Here is a 13,432-nt window from a genome sequence, read left to right on the forward strand (position 1 = left end):
GAAACATTCATGGATGGATTGTCAAATAGAAGAGATTGAGGACAAAATATTCTAAATCATTTGGAATAAAAATATCTTACATTGATTTATACAAATAGTTGGCATTGTCGAACCTACCGATTCAATCGGTTTAACTGATTTATTTATTTTTTGTTTAATATGGACGAAATTGATAAATCGGTTTGGTCCAACCGTCTGCTCCAAAACAATTGAACGAACTGGTTTCACTCATAGTTTTTACTTTTAGGCCAGGTTCGGTTAAAAGAGATTCAGTTCGGAGTAGTAACTTTTTTTTACTTTTCGAAAGATAAAAAAGGCGACATTAGCTGATTGATTTATTATTATTATTATTTCTGGTTAGAGTATGAAAATTTGGAGAAACTGGGGTGGGAATGGAATAAAATTAAATCAGAAGGAAAATTTTCGAAATTAAATCGAGTTCGGTCGGAAGTGCTTCTTTCAGGCCGGTAGGGTTGGGTGGAAATTTTGGACAGTCCTACATGTTAACTCTTTTTTACAATATATTTGCAAGTCTGATGGCAATTATTTAAAACTAAGAGATTCAAATTAAGAAAACTTCAGAATTTTTTATGAAGTAGCAATATACACACTACTACAAAAACCTTTTTTGGGACCATGTTTTTGGGACGAACTAAAAATCTTCTAAAAAAAGTGAAATTTCAATTTCATTCCTAAATACCGACGACAATCTTTTACTGTTTGAACAATCAAAATTACGTTCAAGCGTGATATTTAGGGATGAACAATATTGTCCTCAATAAAATTATCGTTTAAATGTGTACTAAATCGTTCGATAATAAAAGAAATTCTTAGTCAAATGGATATTAGTTATGGTCGAATGGAAAATTGGCGGGATAAGTTAATAAACTTAGCGAAAAATTGACTTACCATTCGAATGATTAATTTCGTGTTCGAATGAAATGGAGTTTTTGTTTGAACGATTTATATTTCATTTGATCGATTAGTTTTGATATGAAAGAAATTGTTCCAAATAATATAAACGTTTGAATATGGATAGTAACCGTTCGATCTGAACTAATACCTGCTCGAACGACCAATATATAGCTTGAATGGAAAATATGGCGGGATCGAAGAATAAATCTTGGCGGAGTGGAAAATCTGCTCGAAAACTTCTACAGTACATTCAAACCTGACCATAATTTTTATTTATTTTAATGTCAAAACATTACTTTAACTAATTATGAATAAATATTTAATTTATATTAAAAAATAGCAGTTAAAGAATATATAGAATAAATATCAATAATTAGTCTGAAAAATGAAAAGATGATTCATAATTAAATTAATTTTACAAAATATTGAGTGTCCATACAAAAAAACTAAAAAAATGCAAAAGATATACACTACTCTAATTCTTTTACCACCTCCTCAACTCTAGCTAGGCATGTCTCCATCTGTGTCAGCCGAGTAATAATCTTCAACTAAGTTGTGGCGATGCTAGCCATCTCTGTGCATAAGTCAGAGATGGTGTGATGTCCCCAGACTCCGCTTAGGATTTGACGGTGACTGAAGTATTAAAATATACAACATACCCCTTATCCGTGACAGTTAACATGCAATAGCATAATATTAGTAGTATGCAATAATTGCAACAAAATAAATCATTTCATAAATGTTGTACTAGAATAAAACTAATATCCCAACTTTATTTATAGCTTTAAATCACACTTCATAGTGATGGAGTATCAAACTCATTGTTACACTTTAGCATAATAAGTATTGTCTTCAAAGGCCTTTTACTAACAAAGAAATTATTAAAGCATCTTTCTAATCTCTGCTATCTCCAAGTAAGTCATGACTAATTTCAGTTTCCTCTCCGGGTCGAACTCATCCTCGGCCTTGATCATCATCCTGACTAGCTACTCTCGGCCCTACTAAAAGTTCTACCATTCTGGGAGGAATGATAGTGAAAACTACCACATTGAGATTTTAAAAAATCTTAGCAAGTTAACAAAAAACATACACAAAGATACATAAACGTATATAAGGTAAACCATGAGTATTAATGCATGAACATGTGCTTTGACTGAAAACACATTTTTGTCCCTTCTGTATTCTTTTTTTTTCAAAAATACTGAACTTGTAACCATGTAACCAAGTAACAATATAACCTACTAATCTCTTGTAATTTTTATAATATAATAATGTGGGTGGATACCTCACGGCTCCCCCAAGCACTGTAAGCTCCCTGCTAGTTACCGCATCACATTACCAGTCCTCTTGACCGGGCGTGAGTATGTCAAAATCCATATGATACGACAGTTCGCAATTCGCTTTCACTGTATTTACAATCGAGTTTTGCTACTTATCATCCCCACACATCACATATCACACTTATTATTATTATTATTTTTAATTTTTCTTTGTTTTATTCTTCTTAAACTAATTGAATTCTTATACTCATCATCCATATACCACATATTTGGTAAGATAAAAAAAAAAAAAAGTGTGGTGTGTGGTGTTTGGAATGATGAGTAGAATTTTTCTTTACAATATGACACGGCAGATCGTAACGCCTTCACCGTGTTTTTCATGTGTTGCACCCACTAGCGTAAGGAGCTACGTCGCTCCGGAATCCTTTAAAAAGAACCCATTCAAAGTACGTTAATTGTATTTCATCAACCCAGGGGTTACCACCCCAATTTAAGTACACTAGAGTGGATAAAGGAGTTCTACTAGGATACTTTCCCCATCCTAGTATTTTGGGTCGTGAAAAAAATCATTTTCCGTTTAATACACAACCCGAAACGCATGTGACATGTACTTGTGACAAAACCATTCTTTTCCTTTAATGCACAACCGGAAAACATGTGACACATGACCATGTAACTTTCATGCAACAATGTCATATACTTATGCCATATACATCACATGCATAGATTGAATGAATTAGAAAATGCCAAAACATATACTTGAGTACAACATATGAAAGCTCAACAAAACATATACCATTTCTCAAACTCCAAACATGTCATTTGAATCAACAATTTTATCAAGCAACATTTAAGCATAGCATGAACATATAAGATACGAATTATAGCATGCAACAAGTAGCAATTCCATAATCCAATTTGAGCAACCAAAATGCAAAGTTTACACAAAAACATAAATATATATTATCCAATAGTAAGTTAGAGGCTAACTTATAAACTTTTCCTTGCTTACAAAGAGTATAATCTTCATGGGCTGAAATAAAAGTGTACTAACGTTAGAGAGATTCTCAATTGAAACATAAACTTATAAAACTCTAAACTAATAAAATCTAGCCTATAAAATCTAGCGAGAGTTTCACTTTAACCCCTTGGCTTTAAAAGATTGAACATTAAGTTCTAAACCTTCAACGTTACAATCTGATCCCAAGTTTCTTCAAGCTTAACAAACTTTGTGTAGTCTTCATCCTAGACCTGTTTCCAACCTCAAAATATGTCTTCTCAGAAATTGTACCATAGAAGATACCTCATGAGAAGAAACCTTTGATCTAAATCATTCACTACATGCACTTGGCTAAATGTCACACTTGAAATCATCTTAACCAAAATGAAGTATTTGATTTAACTCTGGAACATAACTCCAAAAGTATGTTCATCCTATTGATTCACGCAAATTATGACCAAATCTAAGTAAAAACACCATTCAACACACATTTGGTCACCAAACCTAAAAAATTGGGACTTGATCTAAGGTACCTTGCTTTTTTTGTGCTTTTGATTCTTCAAACATCAAATTGTCTAATTTCTTTCTAAACATAGTCATGATCAAGATCACCTCCTAGGATATCAAGTCCACATTAACCGAAATACCTTTAGAGAGAAAACCCGAGACATGCATTTTGATACTTTTGAACATATGACATTTTTACACCTTGATTTCCTCATAAATCTGAATTGAGAAAATCGTTTCCTCATGCAAGAACCTCTCATCCAAATATTAACCTTATTTCCAAGCCTACCCAAAGATCTGAGTATACCATTGAAGTCATTTTTTTTTAATTTTTATTTTATTTTATCAAGCATAGGCTCAAACTAACATCACTAGATATATTACTCCCAATCGAAAACTAAAGCCATCATAAACACCACAAATCGACTTCCTTCTTCCAAAAAATGCTTCCATTAGACACTAACACAACCCCCCAACATTTATTACAAAAAGTAGGGAGAGGAAGATTACTCACCAAGTCGAAAATATTGAAGAGGAGGCTCGGTTTGCACTGTTCTAACCAACAGCTCTTGGTTTTCACCATTGTTGCGTGATATGCTCTTGATTCGAATGTGGTGCAGCTGAAGCTTTGTGTGTGTGCGTGAATAGAGACGAAAACAAGAGAAGAGTGAGTGATTTTTCATGTAAACCCTCAAAGATAAGGGGGTGCTTTTATATTAAAACTAGCCCAAACTCTCTTTTTTCTTGTTTCAGCTTTATTTCCAAGTGGATGGTCCTAGGTTTTGGCTATTGCATATTGGACAAGTGGTGCATGTCAGGTCTAGTACATGTTGGAAATGTGGCTTTTAGCTTATGCATGTTGTGCAAGTGGCGCCTAACTGATGCATGTTGGACAAGTGGCTTAGCTGATGCATGTTGAACAAGTGGCACTTAGCTGATGCTTGTCCATTGATACATGTTGAACAAGTGGTGGTTAGCTAATGCTTGTTGGACAAGAGGCACCTAGCTAATGTGTAATAGCCCGTTACAAATTCAATTGTGGAATTTCTATAGGTTTTAAGAATCTCGTAAAAATTCCGTAATTTTTCACTAATCGACCAATTGCATAAATTTTAGTCTATCTATATAGTCAATGTTACCACAAACTATGGTGTCAGAATCACGGTTTTATTTATTTGAGACAGTTAAAAGTGTCAGAATATGATATGGTTTGTGCCATTAGAATCAGTTGATTATTTAAAATTGTACGGAGTAATAATCTAATTTTTAATTTTCAGACGAAACACTTGTTCGAAAATGTGCTTTATTTATTTTGAAGCACTTCAAAGTTGAGTTTTGATAAACAAATTACACAGTGAATTTAGTGTGTATGTTTAGGATTTTACAGTGTAAAGTTTATTTTCACTTTTTTTGAAGTGAATAGTAACCTCAATAGTAGCACCAAGTGTAGTGTTTTCAAAATCATAGTGTGGAATGTCTAAATTAGGTTAGTGAAGTTTTATTTGAACACTTGGGAAGATGTTAGCCACACTTGGTGAATAGTATTAGACACTTGGTGAATATTATTCGACACTTGGCACCAGGAGCGATCATGAGATGGAAATGTGAAGAAAATTAAGGTGTGAGATCATGCCACCTAAGGCAAATACTATTCCATCCAACCAACCAAATTGTGCCAAACCAAAGAGGGTTTCAACCCTAAATAGTCGAAATCCAATTGAAACCCCAAAAGCTTTGAGGAACCGAAACCCTAAACGGTTACCCCAAACGCCAAACTTGATTTCAAAATCCTATTGGATCCGATTTATAGCATTGTGTTTAATCACTTGATTAAATCACTTCCACATGCTATTAATTCCTCATATTCATGTTATGAAATAATTATTCAACCCTTTAAATCTTAAAAATTTTATTGGGCAAGAAAAATTGGATTTGAACTTGATAACAACTCAAACCTTAACCCAACCCTCTTTAAACTCTAAATTGAAGCCTACTTGTTCAAGGCCCAGGGATTTTGGCCACCTTGGCAAAAATTCTTGAGGAAGTTTCCACCCACCCATGGCAGGCCAACCTCTACCCATGACAACCCCAAATAGTCACTTGATGTGAGAGGAAAAGGCCACCCCACCACCACCCTTCTCTTGGAAGTTTCCTTGGCTGAAAATCACTCACTATTTGCACATTTTTGTGACCTAATCACTATCCATCAAGGAGTCACTCAAGCCCATACTTCACTCTTCAGAAGTGTATTAGCCATGCAGGTTATTCTTTCACTCATTTCACCCCCTTTCACTTCTGTTCTTGGAGAGAACGAAGCTCTCTCGACCAATTTTCTGAGCTTTCTTGCCTCTAGTTTTCGAAGCCCTTGTAAGTATTATCTCACTAAGATTCCTTCATGAAAGTTTCTGTTTGAGTCTAGTTTTTGTGGTTACCTTTTCTGTTTGTTTAATGGTCATTTGATTGGTCAAAAGTTGTTTTAACCATGGAAAGGTCAACCTCGACGATAAACTGGATAATATTTTGTATTTTGGAGTTTTTGACCAAACTAATGGACAAATCTTGGTCCGAAATTTTTATGGAGTGTTTTCAACATGTTTATATGAATGTTTGTTGAAGATTCGTTGTATGATTAAAGCTTTTGATGTAAGAGTTTCTTAGATCTAAAACGTTAGAAACTGGAAGAGGAAAAACAGTTTCTATTTTAAGAAAGTTTGGATCTTTTGTGGTTTATTCTTACTCCAATGAATTTGATAAATTTATTTGATGAAACTAAGCCTTTGATCTACACTTTCAGATGTCATTTTGAGGATTTTTGGTGTTATTTATAAAGATATGATTTTTTATGTGAGAGAATACTCGGTTAGATCAAAAGTTTGATGATTGCGGCTAGATCTATGTTTTGGTTTATTTTTAGCCTTATGATTTTATGTTTAATTCTTGGATCTACTTTAGGAAAAAGTTTTATACCATATGATGTTTTAGTTTGAAGATCTCATCATGGTATGCCTCGGATAAAGTGTTTGATCAAAGCTAATTGTAGAAACAATTATGTTTTTGACTAAGTGTTGGAGTCGAGTACTTCAAGTGAGATTTTGTGATTTTTGGTGACTTTGATGTGTTGATTCAAAGCATGTTATTTTTTAGGAATGTGTTGTGAACATGTTAGAAGAAAGTTTTGGATTTTTGGAAGTTCTTGGAGATGTTTTGAAAAAGGTTAAAACCTTGAGATTCAAGAGTTTGTGTTTTGGTTAAAAATTTGGATCTTTTGCTCAAAAAGTTTTGTGTTTATGAGAAGTAGATTTTTATTGGATGTTTTAAGCATGTTTTTGAGCTTAGGATATAAGGGTGCTTGTTGAAATGTTTCGGTTTGATCATAAGTTTTGGAGTTGGATGAAATTGCAACAAAAATCAATTGATATTTGAGTTTAAGAATATAAATTTTGGTTATTTTAGGAGTTAGGATGTGAAATCCTTACGTTATGGATAAAATGGTCATTTTCCCACATATAGAGGGTAAGATGGTAATCTTACTCTAAGTTAGCATTTTTCATTTTTATAAGTCATTAGTGATAAATTTTCTAACATTTAGAACTCAAAGTTACAGTTCTCGTGTTTCGTGCTTTTTCTCGTAAAACGTGACGATCACTGCAAGTTAGCTTCTAACTTATTGCTAGATTACTATGTATGTATGTTAGTAAGGGAACTATTAGTTATGTACTTATGTTATAATATATGCCATGCCATGCCATGCCATATCACTACATGTTTATCTGTTACACATATTATATTCTATCAGGACATATTTCTTTGTCACAATATATATTTTGTCACAAAATATTTGTTATCCGTTATAAGTTATGCTATGTCACGAAATATTATCTGTTACATATTATGCCATATCATGTAATGTTATCTGTTTCATGTTATGCAATGTTACGTAATATTTATCTGTCACATGTTCTGCCATGTTATGAAATGTTTATCTGTTACATGTTATGCCATGTTACGAAATATTTGTCTATTTCATGTGATGCATGTCATTCATCTCACGTACATGTCACGTCACATTACGTCAGTCTATCTGTCATTTCATTTCATGTCACATCATGTCTGCAGTATGTCTCCAAAACAATATTTTTAAGTCTAGTCATGTTACATCCACGTACAGTTAAGTTATTGTTCAGTTCATTGTTATTTTGAAATATTGTGGTAACCTCATGAGACAAGACTACTCTATTATGATAATCCCATGAGACAAGATTACTCTATCATTATGGTAACCCCATTAGATAAGAATATCATTATGGTAACCCCATGAGACAAGAATACATTTCAAATTCATTTTATTTCATGTTAAGTTCATGTCCAAGTCAGTTCACGTTAGTTCATGTCATGTCAAGTCAAGTCTCAGTTCAATACATGTCAAGTTTCATATTCAGTTTCAAACTCAATTTCACATCATGTTTATTTCACGTTCAATTCAAGTTCAATTCATATTCAGTTCATGTTCAGTTTTATGTCATGTCTAGTTCACATAAGTTTAGTTTTTCTCATATCAGTTCAAGTCATGTTAGTTCATGCTGTGTTATATGTCAAGTCACATCATGCTTATTTATGATTATGATTATGCATTCAAGCCTTTATTGTCATGCCTACATTTGTAAACTGTATTTTAAGATATCTGTTAATTTGCTGAGATTTGTAATCAAATCTCATCTTGGTATTCTCAACTACCATTCCCCCCAGAATGGTAAATCATGTGCCAGGATCAGGAGATGCGACAGAAGATTGTTTGAAGGCGGTCGACTAGACAGTGACGGCATGACACGGAGCCCATTGTTTCGATGCTCCTTTTCATCAATAGTATTATGACGTCCTTGACCGAGTTGCGCGAGCTACTCGATGGATTAGCCTAATAGTTACCTTAGTTTTACATGTACTTAGGGAGCCCTGTACTCTTTATGTTACGGACTTATTGGACAAGTAATGTAACCTTTGGATACTAGCTATCACATGAAGTTTATGAAGCATGTTTAAGTTTTGGGATATATTACTTCTAGCACATAGTATTGCTCAAAGAAAAAAATTATCCACTACAAATATTGAATATTGCTAGGTACATACCAGGTGCATTTCATCCTTAATTGTCATGAATGGGGCAAGTAACCTTGTGTTACATGCCCCGACGCTTCAGAGTTTATCCGATCCCAAGAAAAATATAGGGGCGTTACATAATGTATGTTGGACAAGTGGCGCTTAGCTACTACAAGGCAAGTGGCGCCTAGCTGCTGCATGTGGGACAAGTGGCGCATGGCTGGTGCATGTCGGACAAGTGGCGCCTCCATTAATGACTCCTCATAAATGCTGTGCAATTTCCCATGAGCCCCATTAATGCTCCACCAACCATTGCTTTAAATGCTTGAGTGCTATTGGGTGATGGTGGGTGGTACATTAGGCTAGGATATAGGGTACAAAAATCTAAAGTGTTCTTGTAAAGAATACTCTTGCCAAGTGGCGTGGGTCATTGAAAATCTAAAATCCTCTTCATCTTCCTTGTAAATGCTTTCCTAGGAAACCTAATAACACTTTGCATGTGTGCCCAATGTCCATTTGTTGCTAGGGATAGGGATTTTCGGAATCCCCTTTGCCCTAATTTCTGAAATCCTCTTTTGTCTCTTGCTTTTCTTTTCAAATTCCAAAACCCTAGCGGCTTGCATGAATGTCATGTGGCATGTGCCTTTTGTATGTCCCAAAACTCCCATGATTGCATCTTCTAGAATGTTGTACCATGCATGCTTGCCAAGTGTGATGGCTGAATCGAGATCGGCAATTGAGATCGTGTATGCCTCATCACTATGTTGGGATATGCAGTAGGCAATCGAGAGATACCAAGAAAATTAGCAATTGTGTCCACTGAAAATGTAACTGATACACACTGGAACGAGATCGTGTATGCCTCATAATCTCAGCTTGCACCATCAAGCTCTTTATAAAAACTTAGATACAATGTCGATGTCGGCAATGATCTTGTCCATCCCCTTGTCTTTTTTATCAATGATATTTCTAGCCACACACTATGAAGATAGTTGTCAGGGAAAGCCCCTCCCAATGAAGATTTTGAAAGTCTGAGATCTTCACCTGTTGCTCTAGTAATACAATCCTTTCTCAGACTTCTTCCCTGGAGGGTTGCCCTCATATGCCACTCTTCCTTCCCCTATAAGCCATTGTGAACCAGAAATTTCAAAACTAATACTAAGAACAGTGGTTATAATATATAATACGTGAACCTGTAAGAAAATAATTATAGCTAACAAAAAAATATAGAATACACAATATTGCCTTATTATGACAATTACAATCTGTTTTGTGTGTACACCTTTCGATCAAACCATATTTCGTTCGAGCGAATATTGTAATAATCGAATCATGTTTGAACAACCAACTAGCGGTCGAGTTGTCATACCAATAACCATTCATCAGGAAGAGTAACATTTTTCCAATGAATCATCTTTAGAATTTGAATCTTAGGATCAGGGGTAGAACTTTGGATAAGTAAAGTTTTATCGCCTGAATTTTTCAAAACAGCTTTAGGATTTAAATTATTTTTCAGCACTCTATATTAAATACAATAAACTATAGCAAGGGGTTTACTCCCTTCATCCATATCGTAACCAGATGAAAAAATATTCAACGTCAAAACTTTAAGAATATTAGGTTCATGCAAAGCAAGGGTTAAATAAAAAATCGAAACCCTATCTCCCACTTTTACCCCTTCACCTTGTGTCTTTATTCATTGTACCTAGTGACAAAAAAGTCATTTTTCCAACCAAGATCCTCTTCAATCTTCTGCAAGTGTGCATGTGTGCCATGTGACATGAGGAGTGTGTGTGGGGTGTTGGTGTCTGAAAAGTTCTTTTTATTTCCCAAAGAGATCTTTCTTCTACCTATGTCTTGGACATTGTATGATTGGTCATTGTAGGTGGCAGTGCACAAGTCCCCTTGCCGTTCACTTCAAGTGTGCCTTTGACAAAATCCTTCTAGAAGCTCTTAGGTGTGTAGGTCCTCCCTTTTCATGCAAGACTTTGCCCTTTCTTAAGACAAAACTCTTCACCTTCCATTTGCATGTATGACACTTGGCCAACTCTTCTAGAAACCGAATCCTCCCTTACTTCTTCCACTTTTTCTTCTAGAAATCCAATGCATACTTGACAAAGTGTCTCCTTGAAGCCAAGTGGCGCCATCTCTTTGCCTAGAGGGTAAACTTGAGCCTTCCAAAGCTGAAGTTTTTAATGGGCTGAATTCCTATGGGCCTTTTCTTCTATTTTTCTTTTGTGGGTTCTTTAACTTAAAACCCCAGGATCTAATCCAACAAAAATAGAAAGTGACCTAAAGAATTCTTCCAACACTTAGCCAGTAATCCAAATAAATAAATAAATAGGTAAATAATATCCACAAGAATTACGAATAGAAACTTAGGAAAAATTCGGGGTGTCACAATTTTGGCCATAACATGTTTGTGTATGATGGATTAAGTGTCTCGATGTTGAACTATGCCATACTCACATGTTACCATGCCATGATTCGAATGTGTTACAATTGATTGTTGCATGCACGACATTTCATACGTTACATGTCAAGTGTAAGAAAGAGTATGTCTTAAGTCTCATTTCACATACATTTGGGTAAATGATTTCTTCAAAAGTGGCTGTAAATATTTTATCACGACCTCAAATGCTAGGATAGGGAAATGTTCTGGTGGAACTCCTCTGTCCATTATGGAGTGCTTAAGAATGAAGTGGTAACTCCTAGATCGAAAAAGAATCGTCGGCGTACCTCAGATGGATCTTTTTGAAAAAGATGCCAAATCGAGGTAGCACCTAACACTAGTGGGTGCCATGACTAAGACAAAAAACTCAATGAAGTACTATAGTGTTATAAGGATTACGAATAAGACGTATTCACTACGATGTAGGGATCGCTGGTGGTGCGGTAACTAGCAGGAACACGTGATCCTTAGGGGAGTCGTGTTGTGTCCACCATGTATTATAAGAATAAGACAATGAGCTCACATTATATGAATACGTGATGAATCACATGATATGATATGAATCACGTGATAAGATATGATATGATATGAATGTTTAAATATCAACACGAAAATGATGTCAAAGATGATTTTTTGAAACAGTCTAAAGATCTCTGTTACATGTCTTTCAAAAAGGTCAAGTCCATAAGTCAAGTTTTCGGTCACATCATATGTCAAGTACATGTTCATGCATGCATTCCATGATTGGCCATTTGTATGCCTATGTTAACTGTTGTATGTTGTATGTTTACTTGTCAAGATTTTTCGAAATCTCATTGTATTAGTTTCCACTACCATTTTTCACCCGGAATGGAAGAAGCTATGACAAGTACCCAACAACATGGACTCCATTAATGAGATAAAAGAAGATGAATTCACCGTAGAGGCCCGCTATGACTTTACGACCGATCTTTTGAAAGTTACAGCCTAATGCCGTAGGGACCTTTTGGAAGCACTCAATAAGGACGAATATGAAACCGAGACTGAGAAAGCCTCTAGATCAAGGACCACTTGGATTTTGTAATCAGATACCTGGGTCAAGCAAAGGATTCCTCAATAGAGGCCAAAGAAGTTGTTGCTAGTTTGGGGCTTCTAGAACCTGAGCCCCTGAGGACCAGGGGTATTTTCTTGAGTCTCACTAGCAAAGGGACCCTAGTGTTAGTGAAGTTCCTTGTCTCATGGATTAAGGTCTTTCTGTGATTGGTCTCTTTGTTTTAGGGAAAAAGTTTTTGATACTCACGTTTTGGGAGACAATGAACATATCTTTTATCTGGTACTTTTGAAAATAATGTTATGTTATGGGCAATGTTTGGATTATGTTTAGTCTTACGGTGCCATGTGCTATGGCAATTGCTTTAGGCGTTGTTTAGTCTTATACGAACTTTACTTTTTTTGCTGTGTTATTTATTGCATACTACTAGTACACATAGATGTATTGCATCTTATCTGTCATGTATGAGGGGTATGTAGCTTTGTGTTGTATGTCCTGACATTTCAATCACCGTTCAATCCCAAGTAGGGGCTGGGCGCCAAAAAGCATGGTATCAAAGTGATTACGTCTCTGGGTAAACCCACACATTGTCGTTGGCATACATGGTACCACCAATTAGGTTTGAGATCTGTAGTTATAGACTTTGATCTTATAGCTTTATGCTTGAATCTTAGACGAAGTGAAAATAGAAGGAAGATACACGTGTAGGATCGTGAATGCAGGATAAAGGGAGATAGTCTATGTGACACCCCCAGCCCCGCTTGGGATTGAATGGTGACTGAAGCGTCGGGACATGTATACAAGGCTACATACCCTCGTACATGAAAGTTAAGATGCAATGCACCTATTAATATCTAGTAGTATGCAGTATATCATAGCAGAAAGTCTACTTAGGTCAAATAAATAAGACATATATCATGGTACCGACGCACATAAATCCCAAAGTAGAAATTTCATAATAGTCATCAAAAGACTTAATTGTTCCAAAAGAGACTCCTAAAACGTGGGACCATTACATCAAGTGTCATAAAAATAAGTCATTCATCAAAAGGGGTCCCATAACATAAGTCCTTTAATGAGGCCGATTCTACTTGGCCTTGTCCTGATTCAAAATCCTCCTCAGTTGCTCAAAAAGCTACAACACCTTAGTGATG

The 13,432-nt window shown here is 35.3% G+C and overlaps 1 long non-coding RNA gene across 1 annotated transcript; it reads right to left on the minus strand.

Annotated features, from left to right (window-relative positions):
• Positions 1–1,855: 1,855 nt before the first annotated feature.
• LOC121250487 lies at positions 1,856–4,364 on the minus strand. Its single transcript, XR_005937795.1, has 2 exons — positions 4,217–4,364; positions 1,856–1,955 (listed from the first exon to the last, which is right to left on the minus strand). It is a non-coding gene; the product is annotated as an uncharacterized LOC121250487 (long non-coding RNA).
• Positions 4,365–13,432: the final 9,068 nt, after the last annotated feature.

Source organism: Juglans microcarpa x Juglans regia, chromosome 2D (genome assembly GCF_004785595.1).
Source record: "Juglans microcarpa x Juglans regia isolate MS1-56 chromosome 2D, Jm3101_v1.0, whole genome shotgun sequence".
In the NCBI taxonomy this organism is placed as follows: Eukaryota; Viridiplantae; Streptophyta; class Magnoliopsida; order Fagales; family Juglandaceae; genus Juglans; species Juglans microcarpa x Juglans regia.